Source organism: Typopeltis vanoorti, chromosome 6 (assembly GCF_054136105.1).
Source record: "Typopeltis vanoorti isolate ZY-2024b chromosome 6, IOZ_Tvanoo_1.0, whole genome shotgun sequence".
NCBI classification, from domain to species: domain Eukaryota; kingdom Metazoa; phylum Arthropoda; class Arachnida; order Uropygi; family Thelyphonidae; genus Typopeltis; species Typopeltis vanoorti.
Window position 1 is genome coordinate 19,684,822 of NC_143554.1, and position 24,128 is coordinate 19,708,949.

Sequence of the window (24,128 nt, forward strand, 5' to 3'; positions counted from 1 at the left end):
CCGCGTGTGTTTTTTTTGTTTTTTTTTCTGGACTATTGTTGCCGTTATCAGAGGTTAAATTTCAAATTCACTTTCCCAGTCGTAAGCAGTTACAAAAAAAAAAATAATAAATTCAAAGCCACTTTCTCGTCGAAGCCATTTTAAGCGCGCGCGCTTAACAATCGAATCCAAGGCTTTGTAGAGAGCGTGCAGATCTAGAACGTGGGCCATTGTATAAAATAAAAATAGAAGCGGTTTCCGCGATACAAGTTAATGATCTCTTTTTCCAAAGAGGAAATAGTTCTTCGACGGCCTTCACTTTTCGGATGTCCTGATTGTGTATCCCAGCTGATAAAAAGAAATTATATTACCGAAAGTGTCCAATAACTTGGTTCATCCTTGTACAAGTTTTAGATAAAAAGCTTTCAGAAAGAAGAAGATAAGTACTGTCCTTGAATATTATTACCAGCCACTTCAAAAATAAGGGAAAAAGTTTAAATATTTATCTTGTAGCTTAACCTTGTTCGTGGAAAATGCATGGCAAGTTGATGAGATAAGCTTCTATCAAAGATACATGCATGCTAAAGTTCCCATGGATCCGAACGACACTAAAACTATGGGCTACTTTATTTAAAATAATAAAAATAATGCTAATTAGAAGAAAACATTGCAATTTCCTGTAATAACGAAACTACCAGGAATCGATTGTTACAAAATGGCTTCAACAGAGAGAAGTTTGTCACGATTTTTAATACCTTAAAATTGCTGGCGTCTATCCAAGGAGAATTTTTATCTGAGTTGAAAATACTAGTAAATTTAGTATAATTCCTAATTGGAAATATTATTTAAAAGCTACAAATAATCGTGACAATAGTAAATATTTAATCTCAACAATCAATTGCAGTGATGTATAAACGTAACAATCAGACCTACGTGACAGTGTGTAATGGTGCAAAAACAAGGAAATGATGCAATTGTTGGCGCATGCGTAACAAAATAACATTAGATACTAAAACAAAATACGAACATTTCAACAAAGTGTGATTTTTTTTAAATAATTAAATGCATGAATGGTATGCATTTCATGGATATCAACACTTGACGAGTTCTCCAGGTTTAATAGCAATTGAAAAATGGACAAGCTATTATATAAACATAAAACTATAATCAGAATTTTTATAGTTGCACAGAAAATGGCCATTTTATGACAATATTCAATGCAACTGTACGATTAAAAAAAGAATACAAGAATTAAAAAGGATAAACTCATTTATACAACCATCCTTTTTTTCCTGGTCGACACTGTCTGTAAGATAGAGCGTGATCGGCTAAACCTGAACGTCAGACCCAATGAATCGAATGTAACCCTAGTGCTCTTCAACGCTTCCAACTGTGGTTATTTTAGAAATTGAGATTTAGGGACTTAGGGGGAGAGCTTCAGCCAGAATGGATAGAAAATAAGAATGACCAGGGCTGAGCTGGAGGTTTTGCAGGACCTCGGGAAAAAATTATTAGTGGGTCCCAAAATATTTGCAGAAAAGAATTTTTTTATCGAAAAATCATATAATTTTATTAAACATAATTTATAAACATTAAATACATGTAGTTATATACTAAAATATTTCCCATGTCAAAATATCTCTGAAACACCAAAAATTCTATTATCAAATTTTCTTCGAAATTTGAAAGTGCAGGGTGTCTGTCTAAGGTGCAGAGCCCTCTGAACAGTGTGCTTCGATTTGAGGCCCGAAAAAAAAATCGACGTCTGAGCCGGCCCTGAGAATGACTGCCTCAAACTCTGGCAGTTTGGCATCGCATGTTACCATATGCTTTACTTAAAAGAAAAGATGAACTTTTAAAAAAAATGGTGTATTTGTAAATTACAAAAAAATTCTTAAATAGAACCATATTTATTAGCTTTTTTGAATAATTATTATATTGTACTTTAATATAAATTATATTTTATTAATAAAATATAATTTATATTATATTTTATTAATATAATATAAATTATATATTATATTATATTATATTAATAATATAATATAAAAGAAGAAGAGAATAGAAGGTAAGCTGAGTTCATACCGGCATTGATGAGTTTCGGATTTGTTATACTTGATATGAATTGATGCTTGGGTTAATGTATTAATATCAGACGAAATGTTAATTATGAAAGGGAGATTGGAGACCTGAAGTGGCATTGTTTTCGATATCATTGAAAAACAAGATTAATACTTGACACATATTATTAAAAAAAAAAGAAAGAAAGAAAAAAATCTTCTCCTTAACGTGTTTGCCAGAATGTTATTTGGATTTAATAGAAAAATTTTAATGTGTGGTTAACCCTAAGAGCCTAATCTGCTGCATCATCAGAAGGTGCAGATACGAGGGCAGTATCTGTGGATAATTACTAGCACCTAGTAATGGGTATTTTTATTTATGTCTTACACAGAAAGAGAGAGAGAGAAAGAAAGAGAGAGTTCTTCACGTGACCGGCGGTAACCTAAGATACAAGTGTTGCCAATTGTGAGATCTGAAATATGTTGGTATGCAAGGACAGCACAGAAGAGAGAAGAAATTTGAGAACAGAAATTTAATACCAGATAGAGCGAAAACAGGAATGTGTATACAGAAATGTATGTTTCGCTTTTTTGTTTTTAAATTTATTATTTGTTATTATTTTTTGCTTTTTTTTCCACCCTAGAGAAGCAGTAAGAAATGCCGAGGTTGTGTGCTTGGGGTCTTCGCATCTGTAAGGAGTATGTTTTATATACACAAAAGCGTTTCTTTTTAGTTAGGGTTATAGTTTAATTGACGGAACAAATGCCAGGTCATTGCTCCTTTAGGCACAGGTCGGACAACAGTGTGATAAGTTTCAAATAGTTTTTTTGGTCCTTAAAGAGAGTAAAGTTCCCGAAAAACCTGGTTTATCTATCATTTTTTTTTTCTTGAATAAATCACGTGTTTCACGTACTATTGATAGTACTTTAAATAGTGTCAATGATGAAACTTCGACAAGTGTGTTCAAAGGTTGGTTTGTCTATTGGACTCATTAGGATCTTCAGTTAAAATGGACACAACTGCGCAGATGCGCCCCTTTAGACTATTGTTGCGCTCCTAAAAATGCATTTCACGCAGAGTAAGCTGTGACTTTTCCATCCTAGGTCGAACAATTCAACCCATCATCGATACAGCATAAAAAAGTTGTCAAGATGATAAAAAAAGAATAAGAAATTGAACAATAGCGTTATCCTGTTTTTTTTAAAAACCTTCAGGGTGTAATCAAGATGAGGGGAGGGGGTAGGGAAGGTGTGAGAACGGCTACGGGAAAGCGGGTTTAATTTATTAAGATAAGAAAAGGGGAGTTTGACAAAGCGATGAGAATGAGTGCACTAAATTCAGGGAGATGACATCCAAACATTCCGTAGCCATCTTCTATTATAAGTTCTTGATGCACTTGGCTGGATACCCACACCGTTAGTAGACGGGTTCACTCCTCCACCTGTTGTTCCGCAGTGATGATTTCACTTTCCGAACAAAAGATTCGCCACGTAATGATTGACTGCCCTGTTAGGTGTGGTAGGAACACACACCACAGTCCCTTCTTTTTTCTTTTTTTTTTTCCATTCTGGCTTTGTATCTTTTCTATCTCTTCTCATCGCTATATTTTTTTTTAATTATTAATATTTTTGGAATTTTAGTATTCGTTTTTTTTATTTTTTTATTTTTTTTTTTTTGTATAGAGGGCATTCATGTCGTTAATAATTTTTATCCTTCACCCCTTTCGGGTAGTTTGCCTTTCTTATCGTGTTTTGTTTCCTGGTGATCTTCCTGTTTTCTGGGAAACAGCTAAAGAAAACATTCTTGTTCATTTCAAACGAGCACGTTCGCAGGAAATGATCACGTGTTCAGATGCCCAGTAGGTTGCATCTTTTGAAATCGACTGAGCAAAACATCAATTGATGGTCAACAGCATTCTTTATTACAACAATGCAACAGAAACGTCACATTATGATGACTCAACAATAGAAGCACAAAAGTCTGAATGTAGTTTCCATTGTTGTAATCTTTTGCTGAAAAAATGATTCAGCGCTGAAGTCTCGGAAAGATATATAAATTTATCCAGCTAAAGGAAGGAAATGATGTAGATAACACCGTCATAAAAAAAAGAGAAAGTGTTGGTGGGCGTAGCTTAGATACCAGTCAAAAAATTTCCAACTTAACTAAGTATGAAAAGCCTTACTGGACCGCAAAATGATTCTTAAACAATTAAAAACAATTACTGAAGATCTCAAATTCTATACAAAAAAATTCTATTTATAATATTCAATAGAACGAGGAGACCAATAGCAGTATATATTTTTTTTTTTAATAATACCAAACCTCATTTATGGTCGCTATTTCTCTTTATACAGTTCTTTCAACAATTACGTGTAAGTTTCCTAAATATTCATTATTGTTGTGTTTTTTAGATTTCTCTCTATACTGTTCATTCAACAATTCCATCGTGTAAGTTTCCTAAATGTTCATTGTTGTTGTTGTGCTTTGTAGATTTCTCTCCATACTGTCCTCTCAACAGTTACATCTTGTAAGTGTCCTAAATATTCATTATTGTTGTGTTTGTAGATTTCTCTCTGTACTGTTCCTTCAACAATTACGTGTAAATTTCCTAAATATTCATTATTGTTGTGTTTGAAGGAACAGTATAGAGATTTCACTCTATACTGTTCCTTCAACAATTACATCACGTAGGTTTCCTAAATATTCATTGTTGTTGTGTTTTGTAGATTTCTCTCCATACTGTCCTCTCAACAGTTACGTGTAAGTTCCCTAAATATTTTATTATTGTTGTGTTTTGTAGATTTCTCTCCATACAATTCTTTCAACAATTGCATCGTGTAAGTTTTCTAAATATTCATTATTGTTGTGGTTTGTCCATTTCTCTCTATACCGTTCTTTCAACAATTACATCGTGTAAGTTTCCTAAAGATTCATTATTGTTTGTATATTTCGTGTTATATGACGTCATTCAATAAAATTGTTAACTAAAACAGGATATTTATTTTGTTCTTATTTCTTTCTGAAAGGGACTAGAATCAGTTTCTCTCTCTTTCATACTATGCTTCTACCGAACAGTCGTTTTCCATTAGCACAGAATGGGTGGACAAGGATTGACCTCCGGGGGGGGGATATAAGTGGGTGGGGAAATGAAATACTGTAGCAAGTTATGATGCATTTAACTCCACCGATGCTTAAACCTGTCCATCCAATTAACACAGAGGCGAGGATAAATGCGCGCGGTAGCAGCGCCCTCTCTCGGCGAACTTTGAAAACAGCGTACTGTTGCCCTTTCTCCCTTTCCGTAGCAGCCATTGTACCACCGCGAGCATCACGCGTGCTGTCAGCTCTTTGGGAGCTCGCTGAGAAAGTCATGGTCACGACCGCCCTTATTCTGTCGACACAGTGTGACAACAGGGGTCGTTACGGTGTTTACATTAGTGCTACCAAAACTCTGTTAAGAAGGTGTAACGTGGTGACAAGACTGGCGACATTTTTTTTGCTCTGTCATTGCTACTTGAAGCAAACATTCCCAGGACTCCAATACACCTGTAAACTGGAATTCTAAACACCCCACTGAGATTAGTTTCATGTTTGTCCCCTCCCATTCACCCCCCCCTTTAGTTAAGTGTCGCACTCCGTCCGGATGGAAGTAGTTAGTACTCGACAAAGGCTATTTTTATTATTACAAAAGGGGCCAACAATATAGACTATTTTATTTGTGTAATAATGTCTTGGAAGTTAAAAATATGTCTATGTACATTACCACTTTGAATTAAGTGAAATTTCATGTAATAGACATTTCTGCAAAAAAAAAAAAAAAGTGAATCGTATTTACATTTCTGTTAACAATACATCAACAGTTTTTTTAACAATGGTCGCACGAGTCGGATTATAATAATCTTAATTTTGCACATGGTCACTTTTCGTCTGCCTATTTTTTAAACTGTCCACTACAACAATAAATTCAGTTGAACTAACCAACGAATACAATATTAAACTTATTATCCAAGATAATCCAAAGAACAAATTATCTTTTTCGATCTTTATTGAGGTACTATTAAAGTGTGTGTTGGGGCTACCTCTCCACAAAATGAATGATGTACAATACCACTCTGAATCACTGAAAGTTAGCATTGATCCCGAAAGGATCACTGCTAACTTTGTTTGCTTACAATTGGAATAATGATGAAATAAGAATATAATTTCTTGGAAAGTTTAATGTCATCTATAAATAAGTGCAAAAAATTACCACAACTATCACTAATCCAGAGAATTTTAAAAATAAGTTAATACACATATTTGCTATTTATATAGAGTAAATATATGAGATGTGCATTATTTGAAAAATTTGCAAATTCATTTCATCTCGTTTTTTTAATATTGGTGAATCACTTAGTTTTTGGATATGTATCTTCGCACTTTAACATTCCTGATGTTTTAAGTTAATTTTGCTGCTATGAATCAAACTAATTTGGATTCATATAACTCATTTATTATCACCACTTATGAGTTGTTTATTGTATTGGTCGTTTGCAATATGAAATCTATTTTATTGGTGTAAAGTTGATTATTTCAATGTTTCTAACATCTAATAAACAATTAACCTTCAAAATTAAAAACATTTCTATTTACTTGATGTTTTTACGGTAATTCTTAAGGAAAAAAAATACTAAAAACTACTAATAGCATCGTAAATTTTTTGTCATCATTCAAGATAAAAATCTTTTTGCCCTTTGGGGTTTATCTTTAAAAGCCTTCTAGTAAACTTTAAAAATCCAGTAGTTGCTTCCTCTTCTGGATGCCCAAGGTCATGAGAACGCTCGTTTTAGAGCTGGGTACTAAGTGCTGTTTTATAGACATAACATACACTTAGATGCGCAATTAAGCGAAAGAACGCAAGGCAGACCACAGATTTTTAATAGTTTTGTCCAACAGAAGAAATATGTTTAATTGGCTTTTTGGGGACGTCATGATTTCAGATATTCTGATAACACTGAAGATGGGTTTCTAAAGAGGCCTTTGCACGCAACTGGGGTTACCCCCCCCCCCCTCCACACGCACACACTTCATCGAATTTGGTTACAAGTTCTTAAAACAAGAGGAAAGTCTCACATCGCGTGATAAAAATTACACACGTTCGTTAGGATTTAGAAAAAAAAAATTGAAATTTTTAACATCAAATAAATTCCGTATATTGTAGTCACCTCTCGTAACTTTATGGCAGACCAGTGTGTGCTTTAATCACTTATATGCTACTTCCTTCCCCATTTAATCCAATCCACATTATCATTAAAACAATGCTAGAAACAAATCTTTAACCGAGTTAATAACAAAGAGAATCATAACAGTATTGTGACGTCATTATCAACTGGAGCAATTCTAGGCATGTATTGGACAGATTACATATTGTCGTTTGAATCACGTACTTTTTTTTAGTTTGGAATCGGTTTGGCCAAATCTTGTCACTAACAGTGGCTCGATTGCAACAAACTGGAATTGTTTTGCTACATGTACCATTAAAATGGTGTGATTGTGAAAAACAGTTGGTCATATTTGAATCAAGATTACAAATACCAAATTTCGTCCATCTACAGTGGAGTTATTATATGAACAAAAAAAATCTAATAGTTTACACATTTTGCGAAACGTATCTAAGTAGGAGTGCCTGTTGGGTGGGGGGGGGTGGATTAATCTGTTAAGACGTCATTACGAAGTATCTTTTACAATTACTTCTGCACAAATTAAAATTATTGAGGATGTAAAAGTTTACTGAGGTACCGAATTAAGATCATATTTTTAGATATTTAATTTATGGCTTGTTTGTAAATATTCAAAACACTGCGTCGGATTTAAAAGAACATAAGCAGTTTATAAAATGCAAAGTCCATATGATCGGCTGCATCTTCCTTGTCGGACTGGGTAACCCATGGCAATTTTAACCCTTTCTGTCCGGAAATGACTGTCGATCATAATCGATCATGCGCAGAAAGTGGTCATTACGATAGATATCTCATAAAGATATCACATAATGAGAGAAACTGTCGTTCCTCTGGAAAATACTTTGCCACCTCCATATGAGACAGGTTAACTGTCTCACTTGAAATCAAAACTTACAGAAAGATGGAATAGTCGAACTTAGAATGAAACGGTTTAAATTTTTGCGCCTGAGTATTTCTGAGCCTTCTCTCGTCTGTATAATATATGCGTCGACCGGCCTGGTTGGCCCAGTGGTTAGTGTGTTCGCTCTCCAGCCAAGAGGCCGTGGGCATGGATGTTTGTGATTGTCCTACAAACTCTGTGTGGGAAGGGAATCTGCGACCTTACCACTTATTCTAGCAGACGACATCATTGCCAAAACCATGTGAGGTACGGCAGTGACCATACGGCATCGACGGACGTCAAATGTGAACATTTTTTCCTATATGCGCCTGAGTATTTCTGAGCGTATATTAGCCTTCTCTCATCTGTGCAATGTAGATGTTTAGCCTAAATTACAAAACTTGCAGTGGTCCACTAATTTTTTTTCCCCCTTAATAGTAGTCTGTATACAAACAGACGAGCTATTTTGCAAAATGGTGCGGATGTTCCAAGATAATCTGTATGGAGGAATGCTGCGCTTTCTGCTATAAAATCAAATCATGGGTATTTAGAAACCAGTTCTAATTCTACAACTTTAGCCAACAGGTCGAGGGAGCAAGGGGGCGGGAATTAATCTCCCCGTGCGATTAGATTCCAGTTCTCCCAATCAAAGAGGAAACGATAAAGAAAATAAACATCACATTTGTGCGCACGCGCTGTCACACACACATGCTTAAAAGAAAAAAAAAATGTAAGTATGCTTCAAAGTCTGTGGCAAAAGTAGACGGAATTGCCCGTTTCTGCTCCGCGGAAAAGACAATGACGGGTTTGGAACGCTTTCTCTCCGTCGGTCCCGGAATTATATCTAGAATCGGCATCGCAGGTTACAACCCCAGAATGGAAGAAGAGCGGAAAGGTCACACGAACGGAACCGTCCGAAAAATGACCACCGAACAGAAAGAAAGTGAGAGCGAAGCCTGTCATTACGCGTGTGGAAGAGCGGCCGTCTTCACGACCGCCTTCGTAACAGCATTATTTGGAGGGAGTTGCACGGACGCGAGTTTTCCGAGACTCATGCTGCGATGATGCGGGGCAAAGAGGTCCACAACAATCGCTGCCGAATACAGGGACAACCCTGACATTAGTACCGAGAAGAATGGAGGTGAAACACCTCGAGATCACACTACACCCTTCATCACACGGTCATCAGGGTGAGGATAGGGTGTAGGGGCGGGGGGAGATTGAAGATGAGTACGTAGCAAACGTCGTGTTCCGATCAGTCAAATATTTTCGCAAAAGAATCCTCTTAGTGGTTATTTTGCAGCAGAGGGCGCTGCGAGTAAATGAGAGGATGACTCATCTCCGAACTTTCATGACCTCAGATCAGAACGCGGAGACTACGGAGTCAGAAACGAATAGCATCATTTGAAATTGAAGTTACGATGACATCCACCCTCCCTGCTCAACACATGCAATATATTCCTTAAATTTGGGGTTTAATTTAATCCCAAGTACCACCCTAAGGGATTCAATATTTTGGTAAACAACGTAAGCTGTATTTCACGTATTTATAATAGAAAACGATATTAGATGATTGCTTCTCTTCACAAAGAATTCATAGTAGCCTTTAATTATATTTTAACCACTTGTTATAAATACAATAATGTTACCATAGATTCGCCTGGTGATAGAGGAAAAAAAAAAAAAAAAAAAAAAAAGAAAACCAGGCTTAAGATAATCTATTACAATGTAAACAGTTAAAAATAAATTAGATTCCAGGTATAACCGATTGACCTCTTCACCGACTGCCACATCCGGTTTTGTCTATTCGGAGAGGTGCGTCTAAACTTTTTTTTTTTTAACGACATGGTTATTAAAACTCATCACGAATATTTTTTGCAGTTCACTTTAATACATAACACGGGAACACTATAGAACGAAACATTTTATCCATTGGCGCCGACTTGTTCTAAAGAAAAGAAAATATAACTGATAGACACTAAAAATTGATCTGTTTTGTCTGAGGGAAACCCGAAGCGCGATTGCTTGAAGTAGAATCTTATACGGACTAATATAAGCTACAAATAAGCAGCAGTTAGCACTGAAGCATACTGAAGATGGTTTGGTTCTGAATTTTCGATCAGCAATGGGAATCGGCATCGCAGGTTACAACCCCTGAATGGAAGAAGAGCGGAAAGGTCACACGAACGGAACCGTCCGAAAAATGGCCAACGAACTGAAAGAAAATGAGATCGAAGCCTGTCATTATGCGTGTGGAAGATTATGTGAAATTCACGACTTGACTGTTAGCGAAATGGTCGCTAGGTGGGGGTGTAGTAGTCTTATTATTCTTCGTAACCTGGATCGTGGGTTTATTTATCTGAAATTTATTACATTTCAATTGGCGATAGCTTCCAGACGAAGTGATGCTGGCTGGAAATGTGTGGTTTTAAGTGTTTCTAAGAAACTATAGAGCTTATAAAGAAGTTCGAGTCAGATGTGTCGGTGTCCAGTTCATGTGATGAGTATGGTGTTGTGTTACATACATAATTAGAAAGTACTGGATAATTCACGCCTGCTGTTAGTCCGTTCCTAAGAAAATCTAAAGACCTTAAGGAGGTTGCAATCTACTGGAGCACTGCTCACTAAGCCAACAAGGCAAGCATGATTGATTCGAAATGTTGTGAAAAACTGAAGGGGGAGATAAGTCGGCACTCATAGGGATATGTGGGTATGAATAACATGTTAAACCCTTGATGAATGCAAAAATCTGTAACAGTTAAAAAATAAACCCGAAGAATATAACTTGAAAGTGTTTTATAATAGTTAACCATTGATTTAAGAATTCCAAGATCATCAACACTGTGGTTTAATCTTCGCCTATAAGATTAGGTTTATAATAGGGAAGTACAAGTCCTCCTTATATTTTTATGATATCTTTCTGTTAATAAAATTGTTTATATATCGCTATCAATGGCTTTCGAAAAGGACTTTCGTGCATTGATCCAGCTTTTACATAAAAAATCTTCATGGAAAAAACGTTACGAATACAACACAGAAACGCACGTAGCATTTCTAGACTACCAGGAAAGCATTTGACAGTCTTGAGAAAGAAACTCAATAAACAGAGGCGTCTGTCAAGGATGCCCAATGTCACCATTGTTGTTTATTATCTATATAGATGAATTAGTAAAGAGATGGAAGGAAAATATAAAACTAGCATTTTAAACTGGATCGTGGAACTATACTTAATGTCCTTTTGTTTGCAGATGACCCAGATAATCATCGCGAGAGGTGAAGATGATGTTCAATATACGCTTAAGCATATGTGCAAAAAAAAATCGGAATGCAAATATCAACAGACAAAACAAAAATCATGGCTTTTAAAGGAACGTTTCCAGTCAGAAGTAAAATTATGATTGAAAATAAAATTTTAGAACAAATTAACTACTTCAAATACCTTGAATGTGATGTATCATATACAAAAGGAAGCTGACATTGACATCCAAATTTAAAATTTTCTAAAGATAAGAGGAATGATCAATAATATTTTCAAAACAAGTTCAAAAGCATACAAGAATTGCAGATTATAAAGTTTTGGCAAGATCCTCTTTACTGTCTGGAAGTGAATTATGGACCATAAAAACTGCAGAAGAAAAAATAATAGAAACAGGAGAAATGAAATTCTTGCGAAGGATAGCAGGCGATACTCTCTGGGACAAAAGAAGCAGCACAGAAATATGTAAAGAGCTAAAAATAGACTTAGAATTGGACAACGTATATGAATACTGAAAGAAGTGGATTCAACATATTAAAAGAATGGACATTCACGCCCCCCCCCCCCCCCCAAAAAAATACTCCGATACTACCCAGTTGGAGAATTTAGAAGTCGGGGGACGACCAAGGAAAGTACTTTTAGTACCTTTAGCACGTTATATAATTTATAAAATTATAAGTCAATTTTTTTTTGTTATTTCTCTAATTCCAATTTTTGTTTCTCGATATCACTGATTTTGTCTCTACCGCAATAGCTTTTGTAAGCTCTTCAAAATTAAGTCGGACTCTCAGCTGAATGTACGATATTAATACGTAATCGTTCCATGTGGTATTTCCACACTGGTTGATATAATGAGTAGCTGGAAACCAACGATCGGTCAAGTGTCAGATATCTTTATCGGTATTACCTTAAAACCTTGTTAAGTGTCGCGTGCGTGCACGATGTTCGGCTGTGTTGAAACCTGACAGCTCATTAACTCGACATCAAGAAATGCGACCGTTAAACTGTATTACAGTGTCGTGGTCTTTGATGGAAGACTCGGAAGGTGATAGTTAATTCCTAGTATTAATATATATATATAAAAAGGCAAATATGGCATGGAATTGACCCAGCACCAGTGACCTACAGGTCATAAAATTATCCCCCCCCCACGACATTAGATCGATAGAAGAGTTTGGAATGTAGTAATCGCCTCAATACTTGAAATAATAAGTATTATTTTGTATATCCCCGTGTAACTCTGATCAAACTTCAATAGTATTAACCTACAAGCCGAAACATTGATATTATAATGTAATGCCATACCCTGAAGTAGAACTTAATATCGTTCTGTTGCATTGCACAACTAAAAACAAACACGTCCAATTTCCCTAGATTTAATATTAATATACTTATATTAATTAAAAAGGTTTATTACTAAAAATCGTTATAAAATTAAAAGTTTTCTAATCAAAACATTTTCTTTGAAAAGATAACATTTAGAATATAAGTTCCTTTCCTATTATATATCTCACTAGTTTTTTTTTTTTTTTTTTTCAGTTTCAAATCAATTGTGGCAATATATTACGTCAAATAACATATTTCCACATTCAGGTAGTATATTCTAAGAGGTATATTAATATTAATTAATATACTTAAATACTTATTTAAAAAAAACACATTAATATATAAATAAAATATAAATATACATTAATTTTTCCGCATACCGCGATAGTTATTAAAAATAAGTATTTAAATAATTAAAGTCATAAAATGCAGTCCCGAATTTATTCATTTTTTATAAATCAATTATAACGCCCTCTAACAGCGTGATAGGAATTACTCTGTATTAGAAAGTCGAATATCGTTTGCTACTACAGTTCAACTTTATAACGAACGAACTATATGTAACTCGTGATTTATTATTGACCTTTGAATTAAAACATTAAAAATAATGCCAAGAGATTATCTTACTGTGATTATTTAACACCTCTCCGGCATCTATCATTCTCTTTAATTAGTTTTCTGCTATTGTAAATACGAAACTCCCCCCAAATCCTTATCCAAGCATCTAAATGTAAAAACTCTCCGCATTGGCTTAACACTATTGACCATTTCTAATAATCTTGAATTATAGCCAAATCTGATTGGGCATTAATTGTCTGGCGCTGTGTCATCTTTGTGTAAACATCAAGGTGCAACTCGTAACAGATAAGCAAACTTCAATTATGTTTAAAACTAAACAAAAACTTGCAAGAAATAATAATTATTATAAATGCATTTTGCTAAGTATTTCTTGTCCGAGTCATTGGATCGTTTATTCAGTATTAACTCAGACACCACTCGGTATTACTAACATAAAATGGCAGCTTTATGCTGCTTCCGAAACTGGTTTTAATGTTGGTGAACACGAGATAATTAAGATTATGTTTGCGTGCCACCAACTGATAAGTGGGGGGGGGGGGGGGGAGTAAGGAAAGAGAAAGTGGAAGGCAGGGAAACTTCCCACAACACTCCAAAATACAGAACGTAGGAAATGTGTGGTTGACGTGAACTCAATTTTGATACAGCACGAGAATCAAAAGTCACAGTTAATTATTCAAATAACGAAATGCAATAAAATACGAAGGAATACTGTTTGGCTGCTGTTGATATATACGCAAGTGTGAACATAAATGGCCCCGCAGAAAACACAGCGATAAGAGGCATCGACCTTTACAAATTGATTATCTCGCAGAGACCGGACTTCCTTCCAACAGCTTTTACAGGCAGACATTTATGAACGTGTACGCTACAGTCTGGTGTGGATATCGTTCTCCAGATGACGTATTCATATATCAGGAGCGAGAGGGTGGAGTACTGAGGAGCGGAAGAGAAGGAACAACGACTAGAAGAACGCAAAAGTAAACCAGATTTTGGAAACTAATTAATACACGGATGAATGAAAGTGAAAGCTTTGCAAACGGTCTAGAAATTAAATATTTAATAAACTGTGTTGGACTCGGTTCTAATATAAAATTACAGAAGTGTAATACAGTAAGTTTTTTTTACCTGATGGTAGGTAGATTCGATTGTCGCGCTGACCAAGGCATTAAATCCCGTTTACTAGGGCATAGGAGACGCATAGCGGCTGTTTGTAGGCTCGGTGAAATTTCCCGCTGTTACCATTCTGAACCTATACATAACCTTGACATCTTTTAAGACAGTACTCTTCCTTCCTTATGTTGTGCGCTCGTACTCGAGTAATTACGGATAAACACTTATAATCTGATCTCATAATTATCCTGTGTTGTGTTGCCATCGCTAGCTAAATTCGTACTGGAAAGTGTATTGGGCATACGCAGCTGAACAGACGAAGATGCGGGATTAAAAAAAAAAAATAAAAAAAAACTCGGAGATAAAAGTTGCCAGCGAAAGGGCTAAGTTCAGAGTTCTTGGCAAGTTTGTGATTAAAAGTGAAGTGGAAATTTGTGATATCTGTCCAATATCACTCAAACACCTACTCAGTCTCTTCACCGTCCTGTTCAGTTTAGATTTCCTCATTAAAGCTGTCCAAACCCATGATTTAGGGAATGTGTGTGTGTGTGTGTGTGTGTGTGTGTGTGTGTGTGTGTGTGTGTGTGTGTGTGTGTGTGTGTGTGTGTGTGTGTGTGTGCAGTTTTTTTTTTCCCTCTGTACAACTGAGTGTCCTTTTCCATTTTGTTCGGCTTCATCCTTCATTTCTATGAAGTTATTCCCTCTCGTTACACTTTCTCAGCCAGATATCGATCCAAGAATGAAATCTTAATTGTTTTGCGTTTGACTTCGAGGAATCTAGCAGTAGCATCCGCCTCCTGTTCCTCCCACTTCCCATTTTTAAATGACATTCTCTCTCTGTGCTATTTTGTGCCGAGATTAGTCAGAACAGGGCTCAACTCAAATCAACTAATGAGCTAACAGAGTCCAGGATAAAACGTTTTACAGGGTGGCCTACAAGTCGCGAAGGGGGTTTAAAATGGGAATAACTCGTAATTAATAAAAAATCTCCAGGTTCTTTATTTCATTATAACAAAAAATTAATAAATTAAATTTATTAAATGTGACTTATGGGCCACCCTGAAGAAATTCTCTCTCCCCATTGAAGGATTATCAGAAAGAATTTTACAATATTTCTCGCGAGGAGATAAAAAAAAAAATGTAACAAGATGTACAACGGAATTCATGTCCATTGACATGAATTCCGTTTTGAACATTATGACTAACATACTGACTAGTGGCGCACCCAGAAGGGGACGAAGGTGGGCCTAGCCCCCAAAGAAAAAGGAAAAAACTAGAAAATCCAAAAATCTTTTCCTAATTAATAAAAAAATCCATTTTTTAATTTATGTTGTGTCGCGTCTTCTATTTCTATAATACTTATGAATTAGCGATCACTGCAGATGCTCAGTCATAGGGCGTATACGATGCATATTGTAGTGTGTATTCTCAAATCGTCTACTTACCCCCCCCCACAAGATTAAACCCTGAGTGCGCTACTGATGCTGAGGAGTATGCTTATTCATTATTACACCATCCTTTCTTTTAGCGCATATAAAATAATGCGTACGTCTGAGAAAATGCATTCGTTATCGATATGAGACGAGTATAATTATATCCGTCAACTATGTGTGTTCTCCGGCTGATTTGTCTATTTTGTAGGGTGAAAACCCTTCTATCTCCGTATGATACCAACTAGAACTGCTTATAAATGTTTTTCACTTCCTGAAATAGAACTCGAACCCAATTATTTCCAACTAAAAGGCACTGTCGTTCTTCTAGCTATATTAGGAAAGAGGTGCTTCTTCTATCTGCAACTTTTTTGTTCACGTGCCTGCACATACGTTTTTTTAAACCCCTCAATCAGTTTTCCCCTCATTACGAACACTAACTGGTTTCTCAGGTTCTGTGCCATTTCAGTAATTCTATTGTAGTTGAGCTTTTATGTACTTTCTCTATTCTGTCAGTGGTTGTGACCATCTATCGTGCATTTTCCACTTTTCAGTCACTCCATTGATTGGTATAATTAAGTGTGCTTGAAAACCGAGTTGGATACAGAAACTAAACCAGTCTTTCTTGTAAATGGAACTGCTGGTTTTGTAAGTAAACAGAAAATGGTCTATCGTTATTCATTCGTTTTATTATCAGTGTTTCCACGCATTACTTTTATTTAGAATTCCACATAAAGTCAGTATCAGATTAATTTCAACTTTATGTGTCTTTTTATGGGTATTTGTCTAATTATTAATTTTTCTTTCAGGGTTATCTGCCTCTTTTCACGTAAAAAAAAAAGTTTTTTTTTAAATAATATTTCTCTCTCTTTATAAATCAACAAGGTCGACTCATTTTCTTATTCCCTCTTAGGCCATCAATCTATCTTTTCCAGTTGCTCTTAAAGATATTATCTGAACAGAATAAATTATTTTTTGCTAACCATGTTACATTATTATCATAAAATTGGTCTATTTTATTGATAGTAGGATGCGCTCCACATTTTCCTGACAAAAAATGTACACAGTTGTGTTTTATTGTATCTGTTGGTAGCGGAGAAGCGCGGAAACAAACCAACATCCTCTAGGAGGAAATCAATTTATTTTCTAGCAGTGCACGCATCATGTAAGCTTTCAAATTGTGAAAATTATCTTGTTTGTAGACTTTAATTCTGTAACAAATGTTCTAATTGTAGTTTTCACTAAAGTTCGGCAGCATAATAACACTAAAGAAGGCTTAGCGTATTTGCTAAGCGACATACATCGTTATTATTAAATCCAGGAGTGAGATCACGTTATCTCTAATCTATCACAATAATTCATTTCGTTGTAATGAAATATGATTGACACTCGGTTACAGATGCTTCAAGGACTGCTAAGAGGAAAAATACTCATTAATACCCTGTGAATAGTTTTTTTGTTTGTTTTTAAGCAATTTTATTTTCTTTCCTCGTAAAGACCTTCACAAATTTTATCAGTATCTGAAAAACAAATGCGCCATTAGCTGTCTACTGAGTTAATATTGAAAAACACGCACTGGGCATGAGAAAAATCTACAGTCGCCATCTTAATACCACTCAGTGACCCAGTTATCGTCACGTGCTGCTAAAGACTTGATTTCTAAAATCGTCTTAATAAGGGAAAAACAAGTTTTCGGAATCATTCACTGTGTTGATTAGAACGACACGTGTTACCAGTTCTTTGAATGCATCTGCTGTTCGGAGTTGAGTTATGGGTGTCACGTGACCAACTCTGAATTTTGAAGCAATTTCAAGCCCAATTAATAATTCTTAGACATTCCTTCAGGGATTTTGATTTTGTCCTTACAATCGATTTTACTAATTTGTATGGAACATGGATGCCACGTTGGCCCAAATTAATACTTCAGGTTTGAGTAACAGATTGACGTGTGTTTTCCTTATCAAAGAGGAAATTGTCTAAAACAATTACGCCAACTGCCGACGGCAAAATCCAAATAAAATGAGGAATGAATACCATATTAATTATACAGAATTCTTATTTGAATGCTTTTGCAATTAATTCCAGAAAAGCGAACACCTACATGAATGACAGTCGTTGAAGATACCATCGACGAAATTGTTAAGACAAGCTTCTATTAAAACAAAAATTTCATAAAACGTAAAAAACATTTTTATAATGCTAAAAACACTAAAATAATCAGATCAGTGGCGGCCCGTACATAAGCACTGCGACACCCCCAAGGAAAAAATGAAAATTTTAAATTTTGTTTGTGTTTATAAATCATAACAATGCTTACAACATTATATAAATGCAATACAACATGTTAAAGGTTACAGCTTATGTTTTGACATTGATTTGAATAGTTAATAATTGGAATTATTCGATTAACGCTTTAGATTACGAAACAAATGCACTGCGATCTAACGCAGTGTCGATATTATCACGTTCGACCAATTGCAGCCAGTCTCGCCGATATTCGCTTGCACGTTACAAGTCATTCCCGACACTGCTCGTTTGGGCAGTGTATCGTATGCTAGCGCGTTATTTTTCTCAGATACACGAAAACTTTTATACGAAACTTTTATTATTGGTGTTTGTTCGTGGTGAGGGTGAAATATTTTTAATAAAGCAATTTTTAATATGGAAATTTATTTATTAATAAATTGGTTACTGATTAGGAAAAAAATAATCTATTTTATTTTATTTTATTTTTTTTATTTTGTATATGCAGCACCCCCCACTTAAAATTTTCACCGGCTGCCACTGAATCAGATAATACTTTTATTCACATAACTCGAATTTTTATTCGGGTTAAGATCCTGAATCAACAAAGACTGCAAAATCAACGGACATAGAAAAACTACCGATGCAATATGGCCGCCTTTGGCCGTTTAAGATTAGTAATCAGAGAACTGTGGTGGCGATGTGGGTGGCGGCCATAAACTGCATCTGTTCCATAAATCTGCTATCGATTTTGGGAGGAGAAACCCATTTTTTCTTTGGAAAGAACCAACAATCTCCGCCTTGGATTAAGTCAAAGGTTCACTGTGGACGCGACCTTTTATCGACTGAGCCACCCAAGCCAGGATTACGAATAAAAGAATCCAAAACATTTCAACCAAGGAATGGATGTCTGCACTTCTCCAACATTGTAAAAAATGTGCCATATATTTCTGTTTGTGGAAAAAATTAAACGAGCAATCTCCATGTCCGATTTTGGGTCGTGTAGTTAGAATTTCCATAAAAAAAAAAAAACGACCATAATGCCGTATCATTTTTCTTTCTTATAAGCTGACTGATTATATTTCGGTAGACAGAAATCAAGTGTTTGGATTCCCATCTTTTAAGAAAATCTTCCAACGTTGCCATTTCAAACATTCTAGGGAGGGATTGAACAATCGCGTTTGCAGTAAAGAATTCTTGTTCCTTATTCATAGGATGCGTCACACCCCCCCCCCCCTACAGGAATGTACGTTACTCAAATACATTAAGGCTCACACATTAGGGAATGGTAAGTATAATAATTGGGGTTACAGGCTTTGAAATAATTGTTGCGAAAGGCTAGCATTTATTTACTCCTTGGCACAATGATTTCCAATGATAAATTTTTCAGTACTTCTTCGGCTGCGATGAAATATTTTCAACAAACGACCACCACTCAATAATAAACCTCGTGCTCTTTAACTGCTTACTGGAGGAAAGTGGCTTGAAAAAGATTCATGTTTGGTTTCCAGAGCACGGTTTTCGGACTATGTAAAAAATAATTAAATATATAAAAAATTAATTTAAAAAAAAATAGAAAAAAATTCCTAGCCGATTCACGGTGTTAATGTACTATAGGCTTACAACCTTCGTGAGAGGACATCACATAAAATAAAAAAAAAAAAAAAAAAAAAAACGGCAGTCACACTTTAAAATGTGAGGATTTCCACAGTGCACGTTCGTCACAAATTCAGAACCGTATTTTCACCGAACAACTGTCTCGACTATCCGTACGTACGGCATTTTTATTGCCTTGATCACTGGTGGTCCACACAAAGATCGCCACGGAGAAAGAGACCGTCATTGCCGAAGAATTCATAAATGCAAGTCGCCTAACAGCTTTCGCCTTTATGGAGATTACCCAATGGGATGTCGCCGTGCTGGAGAGTTCACGCAGCCGTTACTTTTCTTCAAGCTGAGGTGCACGCAGGGTTACGGAGGAGGAGGAGGAAAAGAATAAAAAAAAAAAAAAAAAAGGAAAAAAAAAAGCCACTGAAGGAGCTATTTCATCAGTAGCGGTAACTCCGGCGGAGGTCATGAACTCAACCCCATCCGCATGTTACACTGCAACCCATTCTAAATGTCTATTTGCATTATTCTTCCACGGGAGTGGGGGGGGGGTCGAGAGAAATAGCCTTCTTCTGGCGAAGAAAGTCACCGAGGGGGGGGGGGGGAAACACTCGGAGACTTAAAGAATCATCTGCTCTGCAAAGAAAGGATTAGGCAAAAAAATTGCCTTCGAGTTCAGATGATTCTGGGAACCGTAAATGGAGAAATAAGTTCCGGAGCACGTCCGAGGCTAAAGTGTGCTTTTCTCGGCACATTCCAGACAGTTTTTTACGACGACGTTTCTCCCATGCCTTGTATCGTCCCCCCGCTTACACCCCTAGCCTGACAATAGAGAGAAACTGTCAGACAAGCCAGCACCCCGCATTCTTGGCTTTCTCGTAAAGTACTGGATTAAAGTCACCAAGGGGCTAAACCAGGTGGTGTAAAGAGAAGAAAATCGGTGATTTATGTTGGGGGAGGTCACAGCTAGGTATGTTTTTTTTTTTTCATACTTTCTCCCTCCCTTCCCCGCTACTCCGACAGCCCTTTGGTTCTGCTGATTCCTTCTTTGAATTTCTAAGAAAACCCAGGAGGTGGAGTGCTCCTCCCAGCCTGTGCCTTCTGGCTGTGTGAAACTAAAGAAGTATATACAACATACAGAAAGAGAAATCCTGTTTTTCATGTCACCCTAAATTCCAGCCGTGTGACACTAAAAACGTTGTTCTTCTTGAAATATAGTAGTTTGAATTTTCTTGCGCAAGTCTAAGTAGTTTTTACATCTCTACTCGGTGCATCTGTAGAGTTAGAAACCATCAACACCTCCGAGCGCTTCGCAGCTATCCAGAGAATGATGAGCTGTAACTTGACAGATAGGAAAAACCATAACTATCCAGCCACCTGCCCAAACTATTCGTATTTTAGCTTTTCAAAGGCATAACAATTGTCTCAAATACTCAACTTGTCTCACAGATCCCTGATCAAAAACTTCGAGAATTATTTCCATGATATTTTGTTTAAATACAGTAACATTAGCAGAATTGATAAAGTAGCGCTTATGGCCTTGGGAGCCTCTACTGGTAGAGACTTCCTCCTTAGGCTATCGCCAAAATAAAGGATTGCTAACTGATTTCTGTACTATTTTGTACTGATTATTGTTTACATCCCAGTTCATGACCCAATAATTAAGAATTTTGAAAATTATTTTTGATAGGCGCCTTATGAACTTAGTGGAAAAATTATATGCACTATTATAACATAAACATTTTAACTTACACTGATGTTTTTTTAAAGAGAAAATAATAAATATCCATTGAAAAACAAGTTTATACTATTATATCTAGTATTAAAGGTTACTTTAAAATTTTAGTTTAAAAACATGTACTGTTGAATTATTTTCTATAAAATAATAACGGATGTTTATTATTTTCTTAAACAGAAGTTGATTCTAATTTTGATACATTTATTTTAAATAAATTTTTGATTTATAATTTACACACCAAGTAATACTTGGTTTATTGAAAGTAGAATTGAGATTTATGGGTTTGAAATTACAAATAGACTGAGTGGAAAAATGGCGGCTCGCGTGTTAGTGTTTTGTGTCGTGTGTTATTGATGGTGAATTGTGTATTTGACTGATAAGTTTTCAGAGATTTATGCTTATATTCATTAGTAATATCAGTTATTTGCTTGCCGCAATAAACAGGCATTTTACATTTTATTTCCCATACAAGGTAAGTCAACTGACTTCGCAAAGGCGATACGCTAGGCCTACTGCCATTAGTGTCGTTGTTGTATTTTAACATCTTGTTGCTAGTTGACGCGCCTATGCTTGATATTGCTGGTAGTCCTTTGCGGCTGCGGGATATTTTACAAAAACTTCTGCTGGCAGGTCTTTAGACCTGCGGGATATTTTATTAACGCACATACGCAACTAAATCGATATGAGCGTGCCTGACCTGGACGTATTTGCTGATCTGCTCGAAAGAGAGCCAGCTCTTGAACTCATTGATAAACTACAAAAGAAGTTCAAGTTGACATGGCCTACTAGCATGATTGACCCCGACACTATTATTGAGTCACTCGATAAAAAGCTAGCACTCAGTTTTATTAAAAAGCTCCTCAAAAAGTTTGAACGGGATTGGCCCGGCTACTTAAATTTGTATTCCTCACCTGAAGTTGAAGTTGAGGAAAATGAAGACTCCCCACAAGTGGAGGAAAAACTCAATCTAGTTGTCTCTACCTCTAATCCTTCTGATCAAGAAGAAACTCACGCACGTAAGAAGAGAAAAATTCTTGCTGCTGAATCAACAAATGTTGTTGGTATGGAAGAGGATGTTCCCATTTCAGATCCCTCTGTTTCCCACAATGAAAAGGTGCCACCGATTATCCTAAGGGAAAAGCAGAGATGGACAACACTCAGAACCATCATGGCAAATTCACAAATTCATTACACGTCTGCTAAAAATGCAGACGAGGGAATACGAATTCAGCCCACCACGGTGGCTGACTATAGAAACCTTACAAAGGAACTGGATACTAGAGGAACCCAATATCACACATTTTCACTTGCCTCTGAAAAAAATCTGAAAGTAGTCTTACGAGGAGTCTCTGAGGATATTGACACAGATGAAATAGTTACTGACCTTAACCTACAGGAACTACCCCCCATAAAGGTCACTAGAATGTTTAGATCAAATAAGACACCTATGCCTTTAGTCTTAGTAGAAATTCATAACATCTACAAAGACATTTATAATTTAAAATCAATCTGTGGACTCAAAATCACCACAGAACCATTGAGAAAGAAATCATCTTCTGGGCAGTGCCACCGGTGCCAAAAATTTGGCCATGCCCAGAAGCTATGCAAAGCTCAGTTCAGATGCGTAAAATGTGGCGAGAATCACCCCACAAACACCTGCGCCAAGCCAAAAACCACCCCGGCTAAGTGCGCTAATTGTGGGGGTCCCCACCCTGCTAATTATAGAGGGTGTATGCATCATCCCAAAAACAGATGGAATGATCCCAGTCATCAATCTACCTCGTCATCTAATGCGAGAGTTCCTGAAGCTCAGGCTACTCAGTTCTCCAAGAGTGAGAACATGACAACTGGTGCTCGCCCATCATTAACTGAGCCCCTTAAGAAAACGAATCTTCAACATCAAGTAAGAACATATGCTGATGTGGCCCGCTCCAAACAGATAGTACAAACCCAGAACCGGAATACTCCACACTCAAATCTATCAGCTGTTATCACCTCTTCTCTTGCAAACATGCTCCAGGATTTCAGCAACTCAAATCCATCCTTAAGTGTCACAAAAAGATTCCTACAGCAAACCCAATCCATATTATCTGCACTCTCTGATGCATAGGAAAAAAATCGTCCCAAACTCTCTTAGGATTATCGGTTGGAATGCCAACGGTATAAAAAACAAACTATTAGAAATCCAGGAATTTAATAATAGATACAACCCAGATATACTGCTAATTAATGAAACTCACCTGAGGCCTGCTGACACCCTGAAAATCAGAGGGTATCAGATTTACAGAAACGACAGGCTTGGGTATAGAGGTGGAGGTACAGCCACTCTTATCAAAAGCTATATCAATCATCACTCAATAACCAACCCTACTACCACCAACCTCGAAATCACAGGAATCAATGTTCTCACAAACTCAATTGGGAACCTCAAAATTTTTTCTGCTTACAACCCTCCATTAAAGACATTATTGACCTCAGATCTGGATGCCATCCTTGGAGTAAAAGGACCGATCATCATCGCTGGAGACCTCAATGCAAAGCATCCTGCTTGGAACAGTAAATCCACTAACAAAAATGGTCGTATCCTTTCTAGCTACACAGGATTAAACCATGCTGTTGTGGCTGGACCTACCGAACCAACTCATCTCAGTACATCTGGCACTGCTGACATCTTGGATATAGCCATCCTGCAAGACAT

At 36.4% G+C, this 24,128-nt stretch overlaps 1 protein-coding gene and 1 long non-coding RNA gene across 5 annotated transcripts in view; one reads left to right on the forward strand and one right to left on the reverse strand.

Annotated features, from left to right (window-relative positions):
* Window positions 1–24,128, reverse strand: part of LOC150105318 (zinc finger protein castor homolog 1-like) — a 360,761-nt gene that overhangs the window by 286,186 nt on the left and 50,447 nt on the right. Inside the window, exon 1 of one of the 4 annotated variants that reach the window (XM_090394081.1) lies at window positions 14,426–14,566. The exons of the other annotated variants lie outside the window; for them this stretch is intronic. The gene's annotated coding sequence lies outside the window, so the exon portion shown is untranslated. Of the gene's footprint in view, window positions 1–14,425; window positions 14,567–24,128 lie in introns of those variants that run through there. 4 annotated transcript variants of the gene reach the window in all.
* Window positions 1–24,128, forward strand: part of LOC150105319 (uncharacterized) — a 257,298-nt gene that overhangs the window by 138,640 nt on the left and 94,530 nt on the right. The window lies entirely within an intron of this gene.